The sequence below is a fragment of the Zonotrichia leucophrys genome, chromosome 1, assembly GCF_028769735.1.
Source record: "Zonotrichia leucophrys gambelii isolate GWCS_2022_RI chromosome 1, RI_Zleu_2.0, whole genome shotgun sequence".
Lineage (NCBI taxonomy): Eukaryota > Metazoa > Chordata > Aves > Passeriformes > Passerellidae > Zonotrichia > Zonotrichia leucophrys.
Window position 1 is genome coordinate 115895001 of NC_088169.1, and position 13687 is coordinate 115908687.

The following is a 13687-nucleotide window of genomic DNA, read 5'->3' on the forward strand; positions in this document are numbered from 1 at the left end:
ACCGCCCCACACCGCCGGGGTTCCGGCTGTCCCTACATCACACTGGGGGGTGCGGGCGGGGGGTGCGGGTTACAGCGGCCCCCTCGTTAGGAGGGGTCCGGGGGGGTGGTGGGGGGGTTAGGAAGGGGCCCCCTCATTAGGAGGGGGTCCCTGGGGGGTGGGGGGGGGGTAGGTAGGGCCCCCTCCGGGGGGGGGGCCCCGGGGGGGGCGGGGCGGGCCCCCTCCGGGGGAGGGGGCCCGGGGGAGGGGGGGGGGGCGGGGGGGGGGCATTCCCCCCCTCCTGGCCCCGCCCCCTCCCCCCGGGCCCCCTCCCCGGACGGGGTCCCGGCCCTGCCCCCTCCCGGGGACCCCTCCTCCGGACCGGGGCCCGGGGGGGGGGGGGGCGGGTGGGGTGGGGGGGCCGGACGGGGAGGGCCGTTCGTGTGTGTGCTTATACGTGTACTTGTGTTTCACGGCGCAGAGTGACGTGCCCCCCTCTGCTTCCCCCCCCCCCCCCCCGCCCCCCCCCCCCCCCCCCCGGGCCCCGGTCCGGAGGAGGGGTCCCCGGGAGGGGGCAGGGCCGGGACCCCGTCCGGGGGAGGGGACCCGGGGGAGGGGGGCGGGGCCAGGAGGGGGGAATGCCCCCCCTCCGCCCCGCCCCCCTCCCCCGGGCCCCCTCCCCCGGAGGGGGCCCGCCCCGCCCCCCCCGGGGCCCCCTCCCCCGGAGGGGGCCCTACCTCCCCCCCCCACCCCCCAGGGACCCCCTCCTAATGAGGGGGCCCCTTCCTAACCCCCCCCAAGGACCCCCTCCTAACGAGGGGACCCTTCCTGACCCCCCCTCAGGACCCCGTCCTAATGACGGGGTCCCCCACCCCGGGACCCCCTTCAAACAAGGGGGTCCCCAAACCCGACCCCCCATCCCGGGACCCCCTCCAAACGAGGGGCCCCCGTGGGATGGGGGAAGCGGAGCCCCGGCGGCGCCCCCTGCGTTCACAACCATGGAACTGCAGGGGGACACCAGCGGGGCTCCAGCGGGGCCGGGGGCGCCGGACTCCGGCCCTCTGGGCTTTATTATTGTCCGGCACCCCCAGCCCCGCGGCTGAGAGGAAAGAAGGAACGGAGAGAACGGCAAGAGAGGAGGGATAGCAGGGAGGAAAGCGAAAGGGAAAGGCTGGAAAGGGACAGACGGACAGCGGACAGAGAAGGGAGAGAGGGGGAATAGAAAGGAGTAGGGGGAAGAGGAGGGTAGGGTCTGGGGGGCAAAGAAGAAGAATACAGAGAGGAGAAGGAAGAGTAGAGGAGGGGACAGGAGGGGAGGCCGAAAGGGGAGGAGAGGAAAGGGGGGAAGAGAGAGAAGGGGAATACAGAGAGGAAAAGGAACGGCAGAGGGGGAGACAGGAGGGGAGGCCGAAAGAGGAGGGAAAGGAGTCGGCTTTGAGGAGGAGAGAAAAGGGGGGAGAGAGAAAAGCAGAGAAAGAAGGGGAATACAAGCAGGAGAAAGGAAAGGTAGAGAAGGGAAGAGGAAGGGAGAAAAAGCCGCGGAGCGGGGACAGAACCCACCCGTCCGCACCGAGCTCCGAGTGAGCAAATGGCGGTTAACGAGATTACCGGATCTTAAATAACCTCGGCCCCGCCCCGCGCAGCCGCGCTGAGGTCCCGCACACCTGAGCCGGTCCCGGGACCCGCCCCGCACACCTGAGCCGGAGTCGGGACCGCCCCCGGCCCCGCCTCACGTAGCTCTGGCCCCGCCCTCAGCCCCGCCTCACGTAGCTCTGGCCCCGCCTCGGAGCCCCGCCTCACGTAGCTCTAGCCCCGCCTTACGTAGCTCTGGCCCCGCCTCGGAGCCCCGCCTCACGTAGCTCTGGCCCCGCCTTACGTAGCTCTGGCCCCGCCTCTGGCCCCGCCTCACGTAGCTCTGGCCCCGCCTTCGAGCCCCGCCTTACGTAGCTCTGGCCCCGCCCCCGGCCCCGCCTCACGGAGCCCAGGGTCCGCCCCGCCCTGCCCGGGATGGGGGTGGGGCCATCGCTGGCGGCCCCGCCCGTGTCCCCCACACCGGCCCCGCCCGTGTCCCCCATACCGATCCCGCCCGTGCCCCTCACACCGGCCCCGCCCGTGTCCGCCATAATGATCCCGCCCGTGTCCCTCACACCGGCCCCGCCCGTGTCCCCCACACCGGCCCCGTCCGTGCTCCTCACACCGGCCCCGCCCGTGCCCCTCACACCGGCCCCGCCCGTGTCCCCCACACCGGCCCCGCCCGTGCCCCCCATACCGGCCCCGCCCGTGTCCCCCGCACCGGCCCCGCCCGTGCCCCCCACACCGGCCCCGCCCGTGTCCCCCGCCCCGGCCCCGCCCGTGCCCCCATACCGGCCGCCGTCCCCCGCACCGGCCCCGCCCGTCGCACCGGGCCGAACCGGGGCTGCTCCCGGCGCTGCGCGGAGCCCCGAGCGCTGAGGCGGGGCCGGGATGGGCCGGGGTTCTGGCTCGGCTCCTGTCGGTGTCGGCTGCCGGGGGGTCCCGAGCGGTGCCGCCTCTCCCGCGGCGGGCGCGGTGTGGGGCGGGGATCGGGACCGGGACGGCCGCGGGCGGCGGGAGCCCCAGAACGGAGGCTCCACACGGACGGAACCGGGAACCGGCCGGGGCGGGGGGAGCCCCAGGACCCTCAGACCCCGCCGCTCTCCCGGGGCCACGGAATCATTTCCCAGTGCAGGCCGAGGAGTCTTTATGAGAAAACTCAAAACTCAAGGATACGGGATCTGAGGGGAGGGGAGGGAGAGATTCTGGTATAAATTCAAAACACATTGCAAAAAATAAATCTATGGAGCAGCCCATGTGCTCTCCCAGCCTGGTTTCTGTGTGCTCGTCTGTGATTCCAGCTGCTCCCATGGGATTTTCAGCCTGTGGGGCTGCACTGCCTTGCCCGGTGCTAAGCACGACAGGAAACAATGGGAAAACCCTCGGGATCAGGCCGTGGAGCCTCTCAGTCACCGTGTCCCAAAAGTCTGGCAGTGCCCAGCGCCTCTGGCTGCAATTTGAGGGGTCCCAGCACGGGCCTCTGGCACAGGGCCCCTTGCTTCCCCAAGTTCCCTTTAACCAGGATGATTTTTGGGCTAGGAGCACCCAAAGCCAGCAGAACTGGCCTTAACCACTTTTTGTGGGACCTCTCCTCTCTCTTCCTCACCAAATTCCCACTGTCAAAAGCCATCCCCTCAGTCTCTGCAAGGAATTGGGCTTGGATTTGCCAATCCAGCAGGGCAGAAATGCTGCTGTCCTTATTGTATATCCTAACTGCAGTAATTGCTTAAGAAATAATAGAAAGGAATTAAAGGAATGAAGAGAAAATAAGAGCTGCCAGCTCCAACCCCTTATCAATAATTTGCTTTAATTAACCAACTCAAACAAAGTCATTCACACCACATTGATACAGTATGACTCTTTTTAATGGAGTTACAGATAAATATTGCAGAATGTAAAAACCTTTAAAAAGCCAGAAACTCTTTTAAGAGATAGACAGTGTACAGCTGCAGAGAGTCTTGGGATTCAGGAGAAAAATGCCCAAGTTTTCAGTCTGTAGCATCTTCCACTCTGTGGTCACTGGCAGCAAACGTGGCTTCAGCCTCAGGAAGGCGCAGGGAGTCAGGGATGTCACCGATCCTGGTGCCACCTCAGCCTTTCAGCAGCACAGTCTGCAGGGAGAGAGAACAAACGGGTCAGAATGGACAGCCTAATTCCAGAAAATCATCCCAATCCATACAGCACTGGGCAGAGCTGTAAGAACTTCCCAAAGGTTCCTTTCCCTGAGGACTGAGGGCTCCAAGCTAAAGGCACAGGCTGGGCCTGCCATGGACAGACTACGGGAAGCCCAGAAGGAAAAGCGACTGGGCCAATTCCATCCAACATTCCAAAATCAGGCTCCTCACCAGCAGTACAGAAAACCCCTCTGGGGCAGAGCAGCAGAAAAAGCCACCTCTGCACTTCCCAGAGATATAACAGGAGAGCCCTCAGTGCAATGCCTGTGAGTGCAGTGGGGCTGGCACACAAACATTCTGTGCTTACCTTTCAATGGAGTCAATAGTGAAACAGAACAAATCTCTCTTGTAGTCCAGGCTCCTTGAGGTGCACCTGTAGATGCTGCCGAGGGTCTTTGAGCAGCCAGAGCAGAATAAGGTTTCTACTAAGCTGTAATGGAGAAATAACATTGATTCAGAAAAAAATAAAAGGAAGCACCTCACCCCATCCCTTTCCTTAAAAAAACCCAAAAAAACCAAAAACAAAACGCCAAACAATCATGCATTATCATTTCTTGAGGCATTCATTCTTGCTTTACACAGTGTAAATTATGAGCACTCATCTTTCAGCCTGAATTTGCAGCAGCTCCTCAGGCTGACTGACCTCAGCAAGCCCTGATCAGAATCACTACAGATCAGGATCACTACAGATCAGGATCACTACAGATCAGGATCACTACATTGTGGTAGGGACCTCAAAGCCCATCCCATCGCAGCCCTGCCATGGCAGGGACACTGCCACTGTCCCAGCTGCTCCCAGCCCCAGTGTCCAGCCTGGCCTTGGGCACTGCCAGGGATCCAGGGCAGCTACAGCTGTGCCAGGGCCTGCCCACCCTCACAGGGAAAACTTCTTCTGACACTGAATCCAAACCTGCCTTCCTTCATGCTGAGGCCATTCCCCTTGTCCCCCCCTACCTGTTCCTGTGAGGAATCCCTGTCCCTCAGGCCACACAGCACACCGCACACAAATGAGAGTTCCAGGCCCACACCGGCACTGCGGGCCCTGCACCGGGGCTGTCCCGGGATCCCCGCCCGCCCCGGGGCTGTGTGAGCAGCAAAGGCTGGGTGTGCGCTGTGAGGCACAGGACAGGCTCTGGTGTCCGTGTGAGGCGCAGGACAGGCTGTGCTGTCCGTGTGAGGCACAGGGACAGGCTCTGGTGTCCGTGTGAGGCACAGGACAGGCCCTGGTGTCCCTGTGAGGCACAGGGACAGGCTGTGGTGTCCCTGTGAGGCACAGGACAGGCTGTGCTCTATGGCACAGGGACCATTTCTGCGTACCCTGTAAGGGATAATGTGTCACCAAAGCCTGGCCTGACACACAAAGGGTGTCCAGGCCTGCCTGCAGCTGGAGCTGACAGCTGAGGGCACAGCTCTGTCACCCACAGCCCTGGGCTGCTGAAACCTCTTGGACACAATAAACTGCATTTTGGAGAGCTGCCTGGGGCCCTGCATCCCTCATTTTGGCTCTTATCAGTGAGGTTTGCCAAAACCCTTCCTGCCTGTCCCTCAGTGCCCGCTCTGGACATGCACGTGCTCCTTTCTGTGCCTGCCCCTGGCCCCCATGTCCCCTCTCTGTGTCCTGGGTGCCTCAGGTGCCCCGTGCACCTCCAGGTGCCAGCAGCACCCAGGGGAGCTGGCCCCAAACTGGGGGCACCAAACTGGGCCAGGCACCCCCAGCCCCTCCGGCCACGAGCTGGAGCTGGGCAGGGCCAGGGTCCCAGACAATTCCCCACCTGTCAGGAAATGCCACAGCTTTGTCCCAGAAAGGAGAGAGTCCTGCAGCTTTGGTCCAGTAAAGGGAGAGGCACTGGGGAACGTGCCCAAGGGGGTTTTTCCTTCCCCCTTTCTTTCTCTCCCTCTCTCTCCTGGTTCTTTCTCTCATTCTCTTGCCCGTTTTTTTCTCTTTCTCTCCCTCCCTCCCTCTCTGTCCCTTCCTCTCTCCCTCTTCTATTTTTTTCTCTTTCTCTCCCTCTCTCCCATTTTTTCTTCTCTCTCTCTCCCATTTTATTCTCTCTTTCCCTCCCTCTCCCTCTCTCCTCTCCTATTTTATTCTCTTTCTCTTTCTCTCTCTCCCTGCCTTCCTCTCTCCCTCTCCCTTTTTTCTCTCTCTTTCTCTCCCTCCTTCTCTCCCTCTCTTTCTCTCCCATTTTTTCCTTTCTCTCCCATTTTATTATCTTTTTTTTTCTCTCTCCTATTTTATTCCCAGTTTTTTCTCTCTTTCTCCTTCTCTCCCGTTTTTTTCCTCTCTCTCTCTCTCTCTCTCTCTCCGTGTTTTCCTCTCTTTCTCTTTCTCCCCTGTTTTTTTCTCTCTCTCGTTCTCTCTCTTTATCTTCCTTTCTCTCTCTCTCTCAGGGCTGCAGCTTCCTTTAATCCCAAACTCCCAAACCCTCCCAAACCACCTGCCCCATTTCCCCCCTGACCCTGTTATTTCACCCCAAATTTCAGGAACCCAGCCTTGTGCAGAGCCCAGAGTGCCTGGGCTGTGTAACAAACCTGTGAAAGGCAGCAGAGACACCAAAGCCATCCCAGAGCCTCACACCCCAGCTTCACCCCTCACACTGTCTGTAACACATCAGCTTTCCTCTCAGACTCTTATTTGCCTTTGCTTTTATTCCTTTACCATTGCACCATTTCTTTTTCACATTAACATGAAGCAATGTATTTCCCCATTGCCAGGGAAAGACAGCTTCAGTATTTTTATAATGCTCCTTTCTGCTTCAGTCTTGGTTTTTACATTCTGCTTGGGGTTTTGCTTGATAATAAACAAAGTGGGCCTGATTCCTTGGGAAATAAAATATCCAAAAGTGATTTAGTGCTGGCTTCCCAGACTTGCTCATGAGAAGTTTCCTGAAGCAAAGTGGTGTTTCAAAAACCTGCTCCCGAAATTTATATTCATCTCTGAGATGAAAAGAAAAGATTCTGGAGCAAATAATCCACCACAAAGATGCAGCCAGGGGAATACATTGATGGTGAAAACAATGGCTTAGCCAAACACTTCATTATAGCAGGGAGAGGATCAGGCAGGCTCTGAGACAAACAAACACACGCAGTGCTCAGTCCTGGGCTGTGAGGGGCATTCAGAGTAAATGTGTTTGTGCTCAGCAATGCCACAGCTCTGCTGCAGATCCCTCACACAGGAGCCTGCAGGAAGGCAGGAGAGGTTTTCCAGGGAGCCTGGGGAGCTGGGCCAGGGCTGAGCCCCAGTGAACAATCCCTGCCCTCTGCCTGCCCTGGAAATGCTCCCTGGCTCACCCACCTGCCCTCCTGATCCATCCAGGCTGACTGAGGCTCACCTGGCACTCCCTGGCCACTTGTACAAGCAAAGAGCAACAGAAACCAGGACTGTGCTGGGCAGGGAGGGCATTTCCAGCTGGGGATCTCTGTCAGTGCTTCCTCTATTGGGCTGCCATCAGAAAATGCTCCAGCTGCCAGTGAGGACAAACACAACGCACCCAAAAGCACACATGTTCTGGTTTTAGCAATGCCAAGGAGCAGGAGTGGCTGTGACAGGAGGGGTCACAAGCCATGTACAGCCACAGAGTTTGTTCCATTCCAGGGATCAGGAGGGACTGAAGCCACTGAGTCCTCAGTGACAGCAAATACAACCAATTGTCTCATCCTAAAAACAGTTCAGGGGCAAAGAGAAAATGCCTCATTGAGCTCAGCTGTCTGCAGCAGAACAGAAGCAGAGCACAAACGGCTACCTGGGATCTCAGCCCTCCACTCCCAGACCTTTAAAAATGAAAGAGGGAGCTAATTTTACCATTAGGCTTTTTGTTCTTTTATCTCATCCTTTGCCTGTCCCTCCAAAAAGGCTCCTCATTCCAATGTGTCACACCTGAGCAGTGGGAAATTCTGAGGCATTGTGGAAAAGTAAACTTTGCTGTAAATTTTTACTTTTCTGTTGTAGGCAGTGAGCCCCAGCAGGGTCTGTGCCAGTGGTGCTGCCCTTCAAAGCACCCCCCAGAACAAATCCTGCTGCTGAGGGAAGTTTTCTGAGGTGCAATTTTAACCAAACACAATCTGAGTATCGATGAACACATCACACAGCTTCCTTCAGCACCCCCTCTCCTTTAAACATCTCTCTTCATTCCAACAACACCAAAACATTGAGGGCTCGCAGCAATTTCAGTGACAAACCCAACACCTCAGTGCAAAAACACCCTTCAAAAGCAGCAAACTGACCTGTTCCCTGGAGCAGCCACAGCAAGGGCAGGAATTCTGTTCCCCATTCCTGTTGAGGGCCTGACTCCTCTCAGGTGCTCTGAATTGGCAGAGGTGATGAGCCCAGCAGCACCAGGGACTGGCAGGGCAATGCTTTTCCAGCCTGAATGATTCTGGGGTTCCAAGAGGTTCCTGGGGAGCAGAGGCACGGTGCAGGTGCCCAGATGTGAGTGCTGCTGCCCCAGGAGGGCTCCAGCAGCCTTTATTCAAATCTCTTTGTGCATGGCTCTTGAAGCAGCCAAGTGCAGGGATGGGCCTGCACCCATCAGGAAATGGAGTTTGTGCACCAAGGGATGTGTGCAGGGCCATGAAGCGCTGCCTGTGCAGGGATTGCCTGGCACCCATCAGGAAATGGAGTTTGGGGAACAAGGGATGTGTGCAGGGCCATGGAGCACTGCCTGTGCAGTGTCAGGCCTGGCACCCATCAGGAAATGGAGTTTGTGCACCAAGGGATGTGTGCAGGGCCATGGAGCGCTGCCTGTGCAGTGTCAGGCCTGGCACCCATCAGGAAATGGAGTTTGTGCACCAAGGGATGTGTGCAGGGCCATGAAGCGCTGCCTGTGCAGGGATTGCCTGGCACCCATCAGGAAATGGAGTTTGTGGAACAAGGGATGTGTGCAGGGCCATGGAGCGCTGCCTGTGCAGGGATTGCCTGGCACCCATCAGGAAATGGAGTTTGTGGAACAAGGGATGTGTGCAGGGCCATGAAGCGCTGCCTGTGCAGGGATGGGCCTGCACCCATCAGGAAATGGAGTTTGTGCACCAAGGGATGTGTGCAGGGCCCCGCCCCTCGCCCGGGGTCACCAAGGGATGGCAGCCGGCATGCCTGTGCAGGGATTGCCTGGCACCCATCAGGAAATGGAGTTTGTGCACCAAGGGATGTGTGCAGGGCCATGGAGCGCTGCCTGTGCAGTGTCAGGCCTGGCACCCATCAGGAAATGGAGTTTGTGCACCAAGGGATGTGTGCAGGGCCATGGAGCGCTGCCTGTGCAGTGTCAGGCCTGGCACCCATCAGGAAATGGAGTTTGTGCACCAAGGGATGTGTGCAGGGCCATGGAGCGCTGCCTGCCCAGTTCTGCCTCAGGGATTTCCTCTGCTGGGCTCCCCACAGCCAGCAGGGCTTGTGTGACACCCCAAACCCGTTTGCACGTTTGGGAACCCTCCCCTGGCAGCAGGAAGCACTCAGGGATCCCATGGCAAACTGGCTGAGCTCTGTGCCCCACTGCCTTCACGTGGCACTGCGGGCCAGTGCCATTCACACACACAGAGCCCAAACATCCCTGCAGGCCTGGGATGGCACAGAGCCACAGGGATGGCAGGGCTGGCACAGAAATGCTCTGGCTGTTCCCGTGCACTCCCGAGGAGGGTGAAGGTCAGGGGTTACTGCAGCCCCTGCAAAGGTCCTGGCTGTCACCAGCTGGTCTTTAAGGTCACAAGTGTCAGCCCCAGTTGGAGTTACCCTGGGGCAGCTGCCAGGAGCCCTGGGGGTGTTTGGCTGCTTGTGAGGACAGAGCCCTGCAGCCCTGGGGATGTTTGTGAGGGGATGGACAAAAAAATCACCTAAAGTAACCCCTGGAAAAACCAAAAAAATACTCAAAAGACCTAGAGTAACCTTTGTGTCCCCAAAAGACCCCTATGACCAAAAGTAACCCCAATTTGACCTTTCATGACCCCTATGACCCGGAGTAACCCTGATTGTGACCTCAAATGACCTCTCATGACCCCTGGGACCTAAAGTACCCCTGAGTAGGGACTTACATGAGTTTAAGTGACCTGTCCTGGTTTGAAAATAATCCCAAATGTGCACTGGACTCAGGCATGGCCCTATAGGGCTGGACAGGCCCTGCTGACCTCCCTTGGCTCCCCAGTTCCCAAATCATCTCCTGGAAATGGGAATCACACACACATTGAGACAAGTCGGATTTAGGGCTTTATTGTGGTTTAATTAAGGGGGGAAAGGAAAACAAAGCACTTTGCCTTTGCTGGGCTGTTCTACAGCCAGTTCATGTTATGATGAGGAATTGCTGATGGTGCAGGGCTGCTGTGGGGGTTGGTTCCTGTTGTTCTTCAGCTCTCAGCAGTCCCACAGCAGAGGGCTCATCTGAGGGAGCAGGCAGGGCATCAGCTCTCTGATGGCTTCTGTCTGTGCAGCAGCAACCCCAAAAGTGCTGTCCTTTGGGGTCTGTGGCACACTCACTGCTGGGCTGGGCTGTCCTGTGGGGTCTGTGACACACTCACTGCTGGGCTGGGCTGTCCTGTGGGGTCTGTGGCACACTCACTGCTGGGCTGGGCTGTGCTGGGCATGCAGAGCCTTGGGCAGCCACCACGGGCTGTTTGTGCCCCTTGTTCCCAGATAATTCACTCCAGCTGCTGGGGCCCTCCTGTGAGCCCAGAAATGGGACTGGGATCCACTCCCACACACCTTGGTGGCATCAGGGTGCACTGAGTGCCAGTGAGCACCACAGCTGTCCCTCTGTGGGTCACACGTGCCAGGCCATGCACCCACACAGTCCAGGAGATCCAGCTCTCCTCCTCCTCCACCTGGCTGGCAGCAGGGCCCCCTAAGCCTGGCCAAGGTACAGCTGCTCTCCTGTAAATGTGTTCCTGAGAACAAGGAGTTGTTCTTCACGAGAGCCAGCCATGTTATCATTGCTGTACCCACAGGAGTTCTGTCCACGAGGGGCTGGAGCAGCACTGATGAGCTTCTTGTGGTGGGTGCTCCTCTTGTCAGCTCAGCTCCCCAGGCTGCTGAGGAGGAGGGCGGTTCCCATCCCATGTTCCTCAAAGGAGAAACAGAAATTACCTCGCGGAGTGCACCCTCTCTGCCTGGCTGGGGGACAGCTGCTCCTAATGCAGAGACTTGCTGGTTCTGCTGAGGTGTGGTAAATCCCTTCCTGAAGTGGTAAATCCCCTCCTGAAGCTCTCTCTCAGTTTCTGGTGGCCCTCTTCCATTTTCTCTTCCAAGCTCCAGCTGTGCTCAGCTGGCTTTGTTTCCATGGATGAGAGATGGGTGCACAACAGGGCAGTGTCCTTGTAAATCATTAATTTGCTGACCAGTGCTCCCACCTTGTCCTCTCCTTCCCCCACTGCAGCACCTCCAGGTAACAGGAGGATCTCTGCTCCAAGCTGTACAAATCCCATCCACATCTGCAACGTGCACTGGACACCCTTGGGGCTCTTAGGGAAGAATGATCTCCTTGTTGCATCGTGCTCCATCTCCCCTGGTGCACCTGGGGGTTTTCTTACAAAGCACTCGTCCCTTGCACTCACCAGCAGTCACTGCCCGGGGCTGAGAGTCCCCTGGGCTCTCCTGATGCCCTGGGCATTGAGCACATGCCAGGACAGGGGTGCCAGCTGCCTGTCCTGAGTGCTGTCACTGGCCAGGGTGCACTCGTGGCTCTGGGGGCTGAGCTCCCTCTGCAGGAGGGACACAGAGACAGTGATGACCACTGGCTCTTCTGCTGGGTGTGAGGGTCCAGCCACCTCCTCAGCAGTCTCTGTTTGCATGGATTTGCTCTTGGATTTCTTCTTCTGAACGGGGGCAGCAGCTGCTGCCTTGGGCTGCCCTGGATGGGTGACCGTCTGTGTGGAAGCACTGGCTGCCCTTTGGATTCCCTTTCTCTCCATGGCAGGCTGTGCAGCTGTGGTGCCTGTTCCTCTGTCTTTGGTTCCTCCTCTCCATGGCAGGCTGTGCAGCTGTGGTGCCTGTTCCTTTGCTGTTGGTTCCTCCTCTCTCCATGGCAGGCTGTACAGCTGTGGTGCCTGTTCCTTTGCTGTTGGTTCCTCCTCTCTCCATGGCAGGCTGTACAGCTGTGGTGCCTGTTCCTTTGTCTTTGGTTCCTTTTCTCTGTGTAGCAGGCTGTGCAGCTGTGGTGCCTGTTCTCTGTCTTGGTTCCCTTTCTCTCCATGGCAGCTGTGCAGCTGTGGTGCCTGTTCCTTTGGTTCCCTTTCTCTCCATGGCAGGCTGTGCAGCTGTGGTGCCTGTTCCTCTGTCTTTGGTTCCCTTTCTCTCCATGGCAGGCTGTGCAGCTGTGGTGCCTGTTCCTTTGCTGTTGGTTCCTCCTCTCTCCATGGCAGGCTGTGCAGCTGTGGTGCCTGTTCCTTTGGTTCCCTTTCTCTCCATGGCAGGCTGTGCAGCTGTGGTGCCTGTTCCTCTGTCTTTGGTTCCCTTTCTCTCCATGGCAGGCTGTGCAGCTGTGGTGCCTGTTCCTCTCTCTTTGGTTCCTCCTCTCTCCATGGCAGGCTGTGCAGCTGTGGTGCCTGTTCCTTTGTCTTTGGTTCCTCCTCTCTCCATGGCAGGCTGTGCAGCTGTGGTGCCTGTTCCTCTGTCTTTGGTTCCTCCTCTCTCCATGGCAGGCTGTGCAGCTGTGGTGGCTGCTGACTCTGTCCTTCCCTCCTCCTCATCCTCCTCACGACGCTGCTGTACCAGGCTGAGTGTTCCTCTGTCTCTAAGCATGGTGCACAGGGTGTACAGGGTGTAGAGGGTGCAGGCTATAAAGAGAGCACAAAGCAGAACTAACAGCAAGATGATGATGCCATCTTTGACAGCCAGAGGGAACTCAAAATTTTCAAAAACTGCTATGTCAAGTGTGAAAGTCAGGGGGACACCACTCTCTGCTCTTTCCCCCAAGGGCTGGCTGTGATTGTTGAGGGGGATGCAGATGCAGCCCAGCCCAGGAAAAGTGAGCAAAAGTGAATTTTTGTCCCAAGTTATGTTCCCCTTCCCAGAGGTTATCATGCAATAGATACAACACACCAAGAAAGCAATTTCCAGAGCATTCCCCGAGCTCAAGAGGAGCACTACAGCAGACAGGCAGCTCCCCATGTGTGGAAACAGACAGAGAGCAAGGTGTAAGAGCTGTGTAAGCACGATGAGCACCGTGAACAGGAGGTTTCTGTAACACAACATTGCAATTCTGACTTCTCTCAGGACTGGCTCCACACAGGGTGCCAAAATATGTACCAGTCTGACAGCAAACCAGTGGGAGATCCCAAGTCAGAACTACAATTTAATAGGAGAAATGAAAGAAAGGCAGAAAGCAGCAGCCTGAAGTGACAGAGTCAGAATACAACCTGGCACGCCGGTGGTCTGATCAAGGGGGCGCTGAGGCTCTCTGGGAGGGATGGACGTGGCTCTGTCGGAGCTGTGATCCTGCAGAAGGGCCTGGTCCTCCTCTGAAGGTCCCCTGGGATCCTGGGCCTCTTCTCCTCTGGGAACTCTGCAGGCAAAATGCTCCTGGTGCTCCAAGTGCTGGCTTATATGCAGGTGGGACTGCTCGGCTCCTCCCCTGGGCAGGCATCTCACCATGGGCTGATGTCACTGATGTCACTTGGGAGTCACCCAGAGAGATTCTGGGGGCCACCTGCACACAAATATCCCGTGGAGAGAGTTATTGGACATGAGTCATGGAGGAGAGAACGAACACTGTCCCACCTGCTTGAACAGCTCATGGAGATGGGAATGCACACCTTCAGTTTCATTTTCTGTTCTAACCCAAGACATGGCCACACCCAGGGACTGCAATCACATCAAGAAACCGAAAATGACCCCAAGAAACCCCTGTGACCCCAAGAAAGCCCTGTGACCCCAAGAAAGCCCCTGGGTTCTGCAGCCCCAGCTCCCAGGGAGGAGCAGCCTGCAGCAGCCCAGGTACCAGGACCAGAACCAGGTCCCAGATCCAGACTGGCAGGGGCAGGGG

At 57.9% G+C, this 13687-nt stretch overlaps 2 long non-coding RNA genes across 3 annotated transcripts in view; both read right to left on the reverse strand.

The window, feature by feature from the left end:
• Positions 1 to 3389: 3389 nt before the first annotated feature.
• Positions 3390 to 8042, reverse strand: LOC135443612 (uncharacterized). 2 transcript variants are annotated; one of them, XR_010439082.1, is made up of 3 exons: positions 7950 to 8042; positions 4033 to 4155; positions 3390 to 3662 (listed from the first exon to the last, which is right to left on the reverse strand). It is a non-coding gene; the product is annotated as an uncharacterized LOC135443612 (long non-coding RNA). The 2 variants fall into 2 exon arrangements; XR_010439083.1 differs by lacking the exon at positions 7950 to 8042 and adding an exon at positions 5498 to 5629.
• A 3873-nt stretch (positions 8043 to 11915) lies between these two features.
• The window catches only part of LOC135443614 (uncharacterized), a 31930-nt gene continuing 30158 nt past the window's right edge, over positions 11916 to 13687 (reverse strand). The window contains exon 3 of the long non-coding RNA XR_010439084.1: positions 11916 to 13351. This is a non-coding gene — a long non-coding RNA (uncharacterized LOC135443614). The remainder of the gene's footprint in view (positions 13352 to 13687) is intronic.